The 13,590-nt window shown below is 43.1% G+C and overlaps 1 pseudogene across 1 annotated transcript; it reads left to right on the forward strand.

Moving 5' to 3' along the window:
- The first annotated feature begins 122 nt into the window (after window positions 1-122).
- On the forward strand, window positions 123-12,217 carry LOC124039544 (annotated as a pseudogene). The gene is made up of 5 exons (XR_006839602.1): window positions 123-316; window positions 10,183-10,319; window positions 10,463-10,582; window positions 10,861-10,927; window positions 11,839-12,217. The product of XR_006839602.1 is annotated as an N-alpha-acetyltransferase 50-like (transcript).
- The last annotated feature ends 1,373 nt before the right edge of the window (window positions 12,218-13,590 follow it).

Genomic DNA, 13,590 nt, shown 5'->3' on the forward strand with positions numbered 1-13,590 from the left:
GGCTCGCAGATAGGATTTAGTTTCTCCTTGTCTCTGGCCTACACTCCAGTACAGTAGGTGGCGGGAATGCACCATAACGTTGGATGCCAACCGCCAATAAACCCCAACGAAGAAGAAGAAGTGTCGTTCTGCGCATGCGGGGTCAGAGTTGACAGTGGAGGTTTGCGGTAGCAAAGCTAACAGTTAGCAACATACATGTGGAGGGTACGACAGGAGGAAACACCAACTCTGTCAAAATTCCTCTACCCGAACTGTAAACTACTCAGAACTTCAACCACATCGAAACTAAAGAATAACAGTAGTTTACAATGAAAGGGTGAGTAAAGCCATTAAAAGACATGTCTGTGTTCCTAGCACGACTAAAGTTTTTTCTTGTCTTTTTTTTTTTCAACGGGGGGCGGGAGAGGTGGTTGCAATGCTAACGTTTGCTAGCTAAACCGTTTGCACGGTAAGGTAAAATAACAGCACCACAGTAATTTGTCTCTTTACCAGTTATTAGACACAGTATCTCATTGGTTAACTAGTTAGCAAATAACATATTTAACCTGCTAAGTGTGGCTAGTAGCGCATGCATTTCCCATCAAATTAAACTTTGACCAAAAAGTCGGATAAGTTTGTAACATGCCTGTTAGTTCGTGTAGCTAGTTAGCGAACTAACGTTAGCTGGATTTCGAAACGTTTGAAGTCCGCTCTACTTTGACGCAACTATAGTTAATTACTAGGCTACTTTACGCCACTCAACTATAAGCTTGTTCAACTAGCTACGTTAGATAATTTACTTGGCTACGTAGCTAACGCTAGCTAATTTAACTTGGAACAAATTAGATTAAAACTAACAGTACTGTCTATTAGCATGCTGACGTTGGTCAGTAAATTTTGACAATCATATTTAGCCATTGTCTAGTATTACTGATTTCTGTGAAGGAGTGTATTTCGCTGACGTTAACTTGTTTTATTAGGCAATCTTAAAATGACTCAAGTAACCCATTGATTCAACTACTGTTTGGGGCGTGAGCATCAACCATAAACCACAACTTGCTCTGAGCATTTTGTTTTATTCTGTGAGTATTCATATTATACTGTGCATTCATAAAGTATTCCGACCCCTTGAGTTTTTCCACATTTTGTTACATTACAGCCTTAATCTAAAATGGATTGTTGTTTTTTTGCCTCAACAGGTGATTTATTAAACATTAAAATATTAAATGTACATAAGTAGTCAGACCCGTGACTCAATACATTATTGAAACAGCAATTACAGACTTGAGTCTTCTTGAGTATGACGCTACAAGCTTGGCACACCTGTAATAGGGCAGTTTCTCCCATTCTTCTCTGCAGATCCTCTCAAGCTCTGTCAGGTTGAATAGGGTGTGTTGCTGCACAGCTATATACAGGTCTCTCCAGAGATATTAGATCAGGTTCAAGTCTGGGCTCTGGCTGGGCCACTCAAGGACATTCAGAGACTTGTCCCGAAGCCACTCCTGCGTAGTCTTTGCCCCAGTCTGAGGTCCTGGGCACTCTGGAGCAGGTTTTCTTGAGGGTCTCTGTACTTTGCTCCGTTCATCTTTCCTTTGATCCTGACTAGTCAAATCAAACTTTATTTGTCACATATAAATACGAGTGTAGACCTTACTGTGAAATGCGTACTTACAAGCCCCTAACCAACAGTGCAGTTCAAGAACAGTTAAGAAAATATTTACCAAATAGACTAAAGTAATTTAAAAATAAGAATAAAAAGTAACACAATAACAATGCTATATACAAGGGGTACTGAGACAGTGTGCGGGGGTACAGGTTAGTTGAGTTAATTTGCACATGTAGGTAGGGGTGTTGTGACTGCATAGATGATAAACCGCTGAGTAACAACAGTGTACAAAAGGGAGGGGGGAGTCAAGGTAAATAGTCCGGTGGCGGTTTTATTAATTGTTAAGCAGTCTTATGGCTTCAGGATAGAAGCTGTTTAGGAGTCTTTTGGTCCTAGACTTGGCGTTCCGGTACAGCTTGCCGTGCGGTAGCAGAGAAGTCTATAACTTAGGTCACTGGAGTCTGACAATTTTATGGCGACTCTTCTGACACGACTATTATATAGGTTCTGGATGGCAGGAAGCTTGGCCCCAGTACTGGGCCGTACGCACTACCCTCTGTAGCGCCTTGCGGTCAGATGCCGAGCAGTTGCCAGACCAGGCGGTGATGCAACCGGTTAGGATGCTCTCAATGGTGCAGCTGAATAACCTATTGGGGATCTGGGGACCCATGCCAAATCTTTTCAGTCTGATAGTTTGTTGGTGATGTGGACACCCAAGGAACTTGAAACACTCTCAACCCACTCCACTACAGCCACCTGGGGGAGGTCTGTTGGGAAGTCCAGGATCCAGTTGCAGAGGGAGGTGTTGAGTCCCAGAGACCTTGGCTTAGTGATGAGCTTCGTGGGCACTATGGTGTTGAACGCTGAGCTGTAGTCAATGAACACCATTCTCACATAGGTGTTCCTTTTGCCGAGGTGGGAAAGGGCAGTGTGGAGTGCGATTAAGATTGCGTCATCTGTGGATCTGTTGGGGCGGTATGCGAATCGGAGTGGTTCTAGGGTGTCCGGGAGGATGCTGTTGTTAGCCATGACCAGTCTTTCAAAGCACTTCATGGCTACTGACATAAGTGTTATGCGGCGGTAATCATTGATGCAGGTTGCCTTCGCTTCCTTGGGCACAGGGACTATGGCGGTCTGCGTGAAACATGTAGGTATTACAGACTCAGTCAGGGAGAGGTTGAAAATGTCAGTGAAGACACTTGACAGTTGGTCCCCACATGCTTTGAGTACACATGGAATGGTGGGTTAACCTCTTGCTCCTACCTGGCACGCAGGCGTCCCATCTAGAGCTCTGGAAATGCAAATGCACTACGCTAAATGCTAATAGTATTAGTTAAAACTCAAACGCTACACTCGTTGTGAATCCACGCAACAAGTCAGATTTTTAAAATGCTTTTCGTCGAAAGCATGAGAAGCTATTATCTGATAGCATGTAACACCCCAAAAGACCCGCAGGGGACGTAAACAAAATAATTAGCATAGTCGGCGCTACACAAACCGCACAAATAAAATATAAAACATTCATTACCTTTGACCATCTTCTTTGTTGGCACTCCTAGATGTCCCATAATCACTATTGGGTCTTTTTTTCCGATTAAATCGGTCCATATATAGCCTAGATATCGATCTATGAAGACTGTGTGATAAACGGAAAAAATAGCGTCTTATAACGTAACGTCATTTTTTTAAATTACAAAAGTTGACGATAAACTTTCACAAAACACTTCAAAATACTTTTGTAATGCAACTTTAGGTATTAGTAAACGTTAATAAGCAATAATCACGAGACGAAGTGTTTTCTATAGGGGTCCGTCTTGAAATACTGTCCGTGTATTTCTCAACCAAAATATCCGGTTCGGAGACCTGAAGAAAAAGCCTGTCTTGTTCGTTTGACCAAGAAACAAAGAATTGGCAAATGACAAGACTGTTGACATCGTGTGGAAGCTGTAGGCACTGCAACCTCAGCCCTATTTAATGTTGTTCGCCCATAACAATGGGTTGAAGCGGCGGATGGATATATTTTTCCACTTTCAGTGATCAGATTTTCCTGCACTTTTCGATGAAACGCACGTTCTGTTATAGTCACAGCCGTGATTTAACCAGTTTTATAAACGTCTGAGTTTTCTATCCACACATACTAATCATATGCATATACTATATTCCTGGCATGAGTAGCAGGGCGCTGAAATGTTGCGCGATTTTTAACAGAATGTTCGAAAAATTAGGGGGTAAGAGGAAGAGGTTAACTGCCTCGTTCAGGGGCAGAAAGACAGATTTTCACATTGTCAGCTCGGGGGATCCAATCTTGCAGCCTTACAGTTAACTAGTCCAACGCAATAACGACCTGCCTCTCTCTCTCGTTGTACTCCACAAGGAGACTGCCTGTTACGCAAATGCAGTAAGCCAAGGTAAGTTGCTAGCTAAGTTGATGCACGATATAACTGAACATATTAGAATCGGCCGATATTAGCTTCAAAATGCAAACCTCGGTAACGGCCAGATGTCTAGTTTAACGCCGACGTTAAAAACCGATGTCAAAGCTGATGTGCATACCTATATGACGTAGGTACATGACGTAATGACGCCACATAAAATTTTGCGCTCCACTTTAACACAGCATTCCTAACCTAGCCCACAATGTCTGAGACATTAAAGCTAGCTACTGGGGTAACTAGCTTTAGCTTGGTACCTAGCTAGCACCAATACAACCAGACTGAAAACAAATAGCAGTGGAACCTGCAGTCATTTTCATTATTCTTAGCAAAGATTTAGGAATCCTTGTAAGTTGTTCGCCTATGGAAATTGAACTTCAATTCATGAAAATAAATAGCTAGCCAGCTACTTAACCCTGTTGCCCAAAGCTAATGTTATAAGCAGCCAACTAGCTTCATCTGGCTCGTGATGCCTGACCAGACCTGGTTATGTGTTGTGAAGATAGCCACAATAAGGATTAAGCCACAATAAGGATTAAGCACAATAGTGGAATTTTCGGTTTGCCTTCGAAATAAGTGTCATTGACAGTGACTCAAATTAATAGAGAGAGAATAATTGTCATACTTTTATTTTGAAGGCTAACCGCAAAGTCCACTATTGTGGCTAATCCTTATTGTGGCTAGCTTCACATAGATGGGTCAGTCCATCATTAATCAAATAAGAGCTGTCTTGTAAATTAGGATTATCCTAGATTACATCTGCATTACATTGTTTTCCTATGTTTTTGGGAAAGAACATTGTTTGCAATCATGAGCTAGCTAGCTTTTTTTAATGAGCAGCACTGTAGGATGCGTGAGACATATGTATTTACCAATACTTTACGTATTGATGAATCGTTGTGACATATGACATTAATGATAGTGTAATTGCGTTGTCCTTGTTAATGCAGACAGAACTTAACCATAGCCTCAATTTTGTCCCTTACATTTAGTATATTTGCAGAGTCCCTGTAATCCTAGATTCAGATTATTCAGGTGAGAAAAAACATCACCCAGATAGGCCAGTCATGTTTTATTTTATTTTGATTTATTTCACCTTTATTTAACCAGGTAGGCAAGTTGAGAAAAGTTCTCATTTACAATTGCGACCTGGCCAAGATAAAGCAAAGCAGTTCGACAGTTCGACAATGACACAGAGTTACACATGGAGTAAAACAAACATACAGTCAATAATACAGTATAAACAAGTCTATATACAATGTGAGCAAATCAGGTGAAAGGGAGGTAAAGGCAAAAAAGGCCATGGTGGCAAAGTAAATACAATATAGCAAGTAAAACACTGGAATGGTAGTTTTGCAATGGAAGAATGTGCAAAGTAGAAATAAAAATAATGGGGTGCAAAGGAGCAAAATAAATAAATAAATTAAATACAGTTGGGAAAGAGGTAGTTGTTTGGGCTAAATTATAGGTGGGCTATGTACAGGTGCAGTAATCTGTAAGATGCTCTGACAGTTGGTGCTTAAAGCTAGTGAGGGAGAAAAGTGTTTCCAGTTTCAGAGATTTTTGTCGTTTGTTCCAGTCATTGGCAGCAGAGAACTGGAAGGAGAGGCGGCCAAAGAAAGAATTGGTTTTGGGGGTGACTAGAGAGATATACCTGCTGGAGCGTGTGCTACAGGTGGGAGATGCCATGGTGACCAGCGAGCTGAGATAAGGGGGGACTTTACCTAGCAGGGTCTTGTAGATGACATGGAGCCAGTGGGTTTGGAGACGAGTATGAAGCGAGGGCCAGCCAACGAGAGCGTACAGGTCGCAATGGTGGGTAATATATGGGGCTTTGGTGACAAAACGGATTGCACTCTGATAGACTGCATCCAATTTGTTGAGTAGGGTATTGGAGGCTATTTTGTAAATGACATCGCCAAAGTCGAGGATTGGTAGGATGGTCAGTTTTACAAGGGTATGTTTAGCAGCATGAGTGAAGGATGCTTTGTTGCGAAATAGGAAGCCAATTCTAGATTTAACTTTGGATTGGAGATGTTTGATATGGGTCTGGAAGGAGAGTTTACAGTCTAACCAGACACCTAAGTATTTGTAGTTGTCCACGTATTCTAAGTCAGAGCCGTCCAGAGCAGTGATGTTGGACAGGCGGGTAGGTGCAGGTAGCGATCGGTTGAAGAGCATGCATTTAGTTTTACTTGTATTTAAGAGCAATTGGAGGCCATGGAAGGAGAGTTGTATGGCATTGAAGCTTGCCTGGAGGGTTGTTAACACAGTGTCCAAAGAAGGGCCGGAAGTATACAGAATGGTGTCGTCTGCGTAGAGGTGGATCAGGGACTCACCAGCAGCAAGAGCGACCTCATTGATGTATACAGAGAAGAGAGTCGGTCCAAGAATTGAACCCTGTAGCACCCCCATAGAGACTGCCAGAGGTCCGGACAGCAGACCCTCCGATTTGACACACTGAACTCTATCAGAGAAGTAGTTGGTGAACCAGGCGAGGCAATCATTTGAGAAACCAAGGCTGTCGAGTCTGCCGATGAGGATGTGGTGGTTGACAGAATCGAAAGCCTTGGCCAGATCAATGAATACGGCTGCACAGTAATGTTTCTTATTGATGGTGGTTAAGATATCGTTTAGGACCTTGAGCGTGGCTGAGGTGCACCCATGACCAGCTCTGAAATCAGATTGCATAGCAGAGAAGGTATGGTGAGATTCGAAATGGTCGGTAATCTGTTTGTTGACTTGGCTTTCGAAGACCTTAGAAAGGCATGGTAGGATAGATATAGGTCTGTAGCAATTTGGGTCAAGAGTGTCCCCCCCTTTGAAGAGGGGGATGACCGCAGCTGCTTTCCAATCTTTGGGAATCTCAGACGACACGAAAGAGAGTTTGAACAGGCTAGTAATAGGGGTGGCAACAATTTCGGCAGATAATTTTAGAAAGAAAGGGTCCAGATTGTCTAGCCCGGCTGATTTGTAGGGGTCCAGATTTTTCAGCTCTTTCAGAACATCAGCTGAATGGATTTGGGAGAAGGAGAAATGGGGAAGGCTTGGGCGAGTTGCTGTTGGGGGTGCAGTGCTGTTGACCGGGGTAGGAGTAGCCAGGTGGAAAGCATGGCCAGCCGTAGAAAAATGCTTATTGAAATTCTCAATTATGGTGGATTTATCAGTGGTGACAGTGTTTCCTATCTTCAGTGCAGTGGGCAGCTGGGAGGAGGTGTTCTTATTCTCCATGGACTTTGCAGTGTCCCAGAACTTTTTTGAGTTAGTGTTGCAGGATGTGAGAAACTTGTCATCGTGCAACAGGTCAGACAAAGTGAAAATGGTCAGTAAAGAGAACTTTAAGCTAGTCTCTCGATAAAAAATAAAAAACATTAATAATTTGCCCCTTGATAACCAGCACACTGTATGTTGTAAAAGCGTTACATGGTCGCTGCCCATAGCATTGCATAGTGCAGAAAATACACGCGTTCGGGGGCCTTACTTTAACAAAGTTAACCATTTTCACTGTAGTGTCCAAAACATATTTCAAGCTGTCAGACATTCCCTTGGAAGCAAGTGCCTCTCGGTGGATGCTGCAGTGACCCAAGTGGCGTCGGGAGCAACTGCTTGTACGTGCGTTACCACGCCACTATATCTCCCTATCATGGCTATTGTGCCATCCGTACAGATACCAACATATCTTGACCAACAAAGTCCATTTGTCACAAAGCTGTCCAGTACTTTAAAAATATCCTCATGTTGTCCTAGTTTCCAGTGGTTTACAGAAGAGGATGTCTTCCTTAATTGACCACCCATAAACATAACGGACATGTGCCAGGCCCGCAACGTCTGTTGACTCATCCAACTGTAACGCATATAATTCACTGGCTTGTATCCGACAAAGTAATTGTTTCAAAACATCTCCTGCCATGCCACTGATGCGTTGTGAAACAGTGTTGTTTGATGAAGCCATTGTTTAGTTTATTTGGCTTTTTCCCACAGCATTGTCCCAGCCATATCCACAGCAGCAGGAAGAATTAAGTCCTCCACAATAGAATAGGGCTTGCCTATCCTAGCCACTCGGTAGCTCACCATAGAAGATGCTTCTAGCCCCTTCTTACTAATGGTATCTGTTGCTTTTATACATGTCTTACTCTTCAAAAGTCATCTTTATTCTCGCCTTAACTCATTTTCACATTGTTTTGTTTATAAATGTCTGCGCAATATTTCTCACGAGAGTAATGGTTTTGATTGGTTGTTAATTATTTGACTAGGCTACCTGTTTGACTTATTCACTGAACACTAGATGGTTTAACTTTATTCTTGGCAGTGAAACTAGGCTACTCGGGTTAGAAAAAAACATCACCCAAATATGTATAACCCTGTTGAAAAATATAAATGCACTGTTTGAAAATGTGAATAAATAAATACAATTATCACATTTTTATTTGTTGTACCCCTGGGGGTTCAGACTAATGGTGGGGTCTAAGAGCAGATTTAGATTTGAATATTGGCGACATCGCCAGGTCTCTGCTGTCACTCTATCCAGCCTGTCTGACTGCCGTCGAACACGTAACCAGCAGCTGTTGTCAGCATAGAGGTTTTAACATGAGTCGCCCTATAAATACCTCTGTGTGCTTCCAGGAGTCAATTGGAGGCAAATGGTCAAACTCAAGAGACACAAAAACAAACTCTCAGTCCCAGAGATTGACATTTACCTAAACATCATGCCTAATCTTTCATGATCAAGACACACAGGAAAGGCTGTTTACATGCACAAAGATTGCATGTAACATGTCAGTCATCCCAATTGAATTAATGTGAGGTTTTGCCTTGTGGGGCAGATGTTGTCTGGTGTAGTGCTTGTGTGCATGATGCCACTGTTAACCTTTTGGGATGACAGTTGGAAGCTGTCAATGCATCTGGGCTGGTCCAGGCCAGCTCCCTAGAAGAGCTCAAAGCAGACCATATCATGTCCTCAGGCACTGTTAGACAGCTGTGTTTACCAAAATACTTAATGCGAGTTGTGCCTTGGTCATGGTATGTGTACACACTTGTGGATATGAGTGCCACATTAAAAGTAAGTGGACACCCCTTCAAATTAGTGGATTCTGCTATTTCAGCCACACCCACTGCTGACAGGTGTATGACATCGAGCAAACAGCCATGCGATCTCCAAAGACAAACAATGGCAGTGGAATGTCCTTACTGAAGAGCTCAGTGACTTTCAACGTGGCGCCGTCATAGGATGCTACCAACAAGTCAGTTTGTCAAATTTCTGCCCTGCTAGAGCTGCCCCACTCAACTGTAAGGGCTGTTATTGGGAAGTGGAAACGTCTAGGAGCAACAACGGCTCAGCTGCGAAATGTTAGGCCACACAAGTTCACAGAACGGGTCCACCGAATGCTGGAACGTGTTATAATGGTCTCACTATCAAGTTCCAAACAGCCCCTGGAAGCACGTCAGCACAATAACTGTTTGTCAGGAGCTGAAATGGGTTTCCATGGTCGAGCAGCCGCACACAAGCCTAAGATCACCATGTGCAATGCCAAGCGTTGGCTGGAGTGATGTAAAACTCGCCGCCATTGGACTCTGGAGCAGTGGAAACACATTGTCTGGAGTGATTCACGCTTCACCATCTACCAGTCAGTGGATGAATCTGGGTTTGGCAGATGCCAGGAAAACTACCTGCCTTAATGCATAGTGCCAACGGTAAAGTTTGGTGGAGTAGGAATAATGGTATGGGGTTACTTTTCATGGTTCAGGCCCCTTAGTTCCAGTGAAGGGAAATGTTAACGCTACTGCATACAATGACATTCTCAATGATTCTGTGCTTCCATCTTTGTGGCACCAGTTTGACAGCATTGACAATGCTCCCGTGCACAAATAGAGGTCCCTACAGAAACTGTTTGTCGAGATCTAATCGCTCAACAAAAGCGCCCGACCTCACTAATGCTCTCGTGGCTGAATGGAAGCAAGACCCTGCAGCAATGTTCCAACATCTAGTGGAAAGCATTCCCAGAAGAGTGGAGGTTGTTATAGCAGCAAAGGGAGGACCAACTCTATATTAATGCCCATGATTTTGGAATTAATTATTTGAAAAGCAGGTGTCCACATACTTTTAATAATTTAGTGTGTCATTTTGCTTGGTTGCCCAGCTGGTTGACTGTTCTGCTCTTGTTTCAGTAGCCGGATAGAGCTGGGGGACGTTACGCCCCACAACATTAAACAGTTGAAACGCCTCAACCAGGTCATCTTTCCCGTCAGCTACAATGACAAGTTCTACAAGGACGTGCTCGAAGTGGGAGAGCTCGCCAAGCTAGGTAAGACGAGACGGGCTTGCCCAATGACGTAGTCCCTTGTAGTCTGATATTGATGCACTTGTTTTGGTTGTTTACTTATGGAGTGTTGTGAGAAAATGCTACATGGCACTGATGTGTAATACCTCTTACCCCTGTGTTTGTAGCATACTTCAATGACATTGCGGTGGGGGCAGTGTGCTGCAGAGTGGACCACTCTCAGAACCAGAAGAGACTGTATATCATGACACTGGGCTGCCTAGCGCCCTACCGCAGGTTAGGCATAGGTACGGCGCAGATCTTTTTGTTTTCGTACATCGACAATAGCCAGCTTCACACCATATTCACTTGTATCCTCTTACTGTTTGCAGTTTTTTTTACATGTTATATATATATTTAAAAAAACATGTATATTCATAATCTTAAGCAACCTAGGTGGGACAACCACATATCAGTCATAGCTACTATATTGAGGGAAAAGGTATTTACCATCTGCCAAGTCAGAGCTAGTCACTGGTGTTGCATCTTGTCAAACTCCTGATCTTCTCTTTTGTATTGTGACCAGGAACAAAGATGCTGAACCATGTGTTAAACATCTGCGAGAAGGATGGCACCTTTGACAACATTTACCTGTAAGTCTATAATGAAGGATCTGTGTTCTTCGTCTTAAGGCGCTTACAGATGTGCCACGGCAATCGAACCACAAGAGACTCTGCCTACCGTATGTAGAGACCAGCGCTTCCGGTTGTCAGCTTGAATGTTGTCATTAAAACATTGTTTAATTGGTTGACAACTCCGCTCATTGGTCAACCATGTGCAGCGGCCGCTTAAGACTTAAAGCTAATTGTCATATTTTGGCGTCTCGAGTGAAAGCCAGCAGCGCCGCTCATGGGAACGTGGACCACAAACCACAGCGTAGCAAAACTGCCTGCCATTTGCCACCTTACTCCCATGGAAGTCTGTAAGCTCTTTACTGTGCATCTCAGTATTTCTAAATGGGCTCTTCTCATGTCCGTTCACTGTGTTGATGTGAAAGAACTGGACAGGTGAAAGCAATTGCCTGATATGGGCATACTATACACCATATTGCTTTCATCATTTCTGTTTTCACATCAGTGCAGATGGAGGAAAAGCCCTGCTATTGAGATGCATCCTCAGTGGTCAGTTGAAAATGTTCGTCATCCCTTACCTCCTAATTCACACGCTTCTATCTGCGTTGACCCTTTTTGCACTCTTTTGACTCATCACATACCCTGCTGCTACAGTTTATTATTTATACTGTTGCCTAGGTATATGTACATGTCTACCTCAATTACCTCGTACCACTGCACATCGATTCAATGCTCGTACCCTGTGTATATATCCAAATTATCATTACTCATTGTGTATTTATTCCTTGTGGTATAATTGTTCTATTATTTCTCTTCTCTGCATTATTGGGAAGGGCCCGTAAGTAAGCATTCCGCTGTTGGTCTACACCTGTTTATGACGCATGTGACAAATAAAATGTTATTTGATTTGGATTCATTCTCTCATCTGACAGTCACGTGCAGATCAGCAACGAGTCGGCCATCGACTTCTACCAGAAGTTTGGCTTTGAGATCATCGAGACGAAAAAGAACTACTACAAGAGGATAGAGCCTGCAGACGCCCACGTGCTTCAGAAGAGCCTGCGTAGCCCGTGTGCCCCCTGGGGAAGAGCTGCAGAAGACAGAGTAGGGGCTGCAGCCTCTGGAAAGAGCATGGTCGTGCCCCCCTCCCCCAGAAACAGAACTGTGACAGATGCTTATGGGTTGACACATTCGCCACTTTCTTCAAAGGATGTTAAAAAGAAAGAAACAAAAAATCTAAGTTTAAAAAAACAAAACATGGCATTTTTATTTTGCAAAAAAAAGTCCCAATAAAAGATTTTTAAAAACTAATCTAAGGGTTCAGAATCCAAAAGTTGTCAGAAAAGCTGCAGACTTAAGACCGTTTAGAAATGTTGGGGGGGTTCTCTGTTTGCCAATCATACTTTTTGTGTTTGAGTTTTTAAAAGCGGTTATAAAGGTAAGGGGACATATCTTTGGTGTCTGGACAAAAAAACCAATAGAACTGAATAGGAAAAAATGTACGGTAAGAGACTATCGTTGCCGAAGGATGTCCCCAACTGGCAACATTATTGATGCTTTGAGTCGTCATGGTGACTCCTTAATAACACTGAACTCCAGCCCATCACCACCCGAGCCCAGGAATTTATGGGAAGTTTTTACTGGTGGGTGAGACTTCCTGTTTCTTCTTCTGGCAATATGCGAAGTGTGAGCCTTGCATAGGGGATGCAGTTCTTCGTGACATCAAAGCTCTGACGCCACTCCGGAGAGGGAAAGGAGAAATGAGAGCCCTCGTAGAATGGGCATGAGGATTGATGAACAGTTTCAAGGTGTGGGAAGATTTGGGGGGAGTGGATTCTCCTTTTGTTTCTGAATGGTTGTTTCTCAACCCATCTTTAATTCTCTCTTCAGCTCTTTTTTTTTTTTTTTTTTCTTAAATGCCAACTGGCACAGGGCTTCTCCTGGGCTTGCCACAGATGCTGTGTGAGAGTGTTCAGGAAACCCTCAGAGTTCGGGGTGTGAGATGGGCAAAGTTGTATGAGATCAAAGGATATAACTGGTGTCTTAAGATGAGGAATTTGATGTTTTTGTCAAAGTACAAAGATGGAGCAAGACATCCAGTAGGGGGGGTTGAGTACCCAGTCTGTATTTATAATAATTGTGGCACCAATCTACTGTATCTCCATTTCAGGACTAGAGCAGTTCAATTGACTGGCTAAGGTGGAGAGCTCTCTGCCTTGGTGGAGTGCATGATTGAGTTTGTTGTGGATGCTTCTGTTTAGATTGGCACTTTATAGTTAGCCTGAGTACTGTCTGGTACCGAGACTAACCTTTAGTAGGAGGTTGTAACCAAGTCAACTAGATTTCTCCAGTAACCTTTCTGTGCGCTTAACTCATGACCATCTATTCAACATTGTGGGAAGGTTGCATGTTGGTTTGGGAGTTTCCTCTGTGGGCCCCTCAGAACAGAACCAGAAGCCCAGGAGAAACCTTGCCGACTGCATGCTGGGAGAGTAGTCCCCCTCCACTGTTGTAAAAGCATGTTTTGTTTTTCTTTGAAGAATTTTATATTTTCTGGAGCTCTATATTGTAAGACTTTTTAATCACCTAAATAAAAATAAATACTATTTGCATTGTGGGTTCATATGTTTAATTCTTTGTATATCCAAAACCACTGTCCAAGACTGGGATATGGAGCAGACTGA

Source organism: Oncorhynchus gorbuscha, linkage group LG07 (genome assembly GCF_021184085.1).
Source record: "Oncorhynchus gorbuscha isolate QuinsamMale2020 ecotype Even-year linkage group LG07, OgorEven_v1.0, whole genome shotgun sequence".
NCBI lineage: Eukaryota > Metazoa > Chordata > Actinopteri > Salmoniformes > Salmonidae > Oncorhynchus > Oncorhynchus gorbuscha.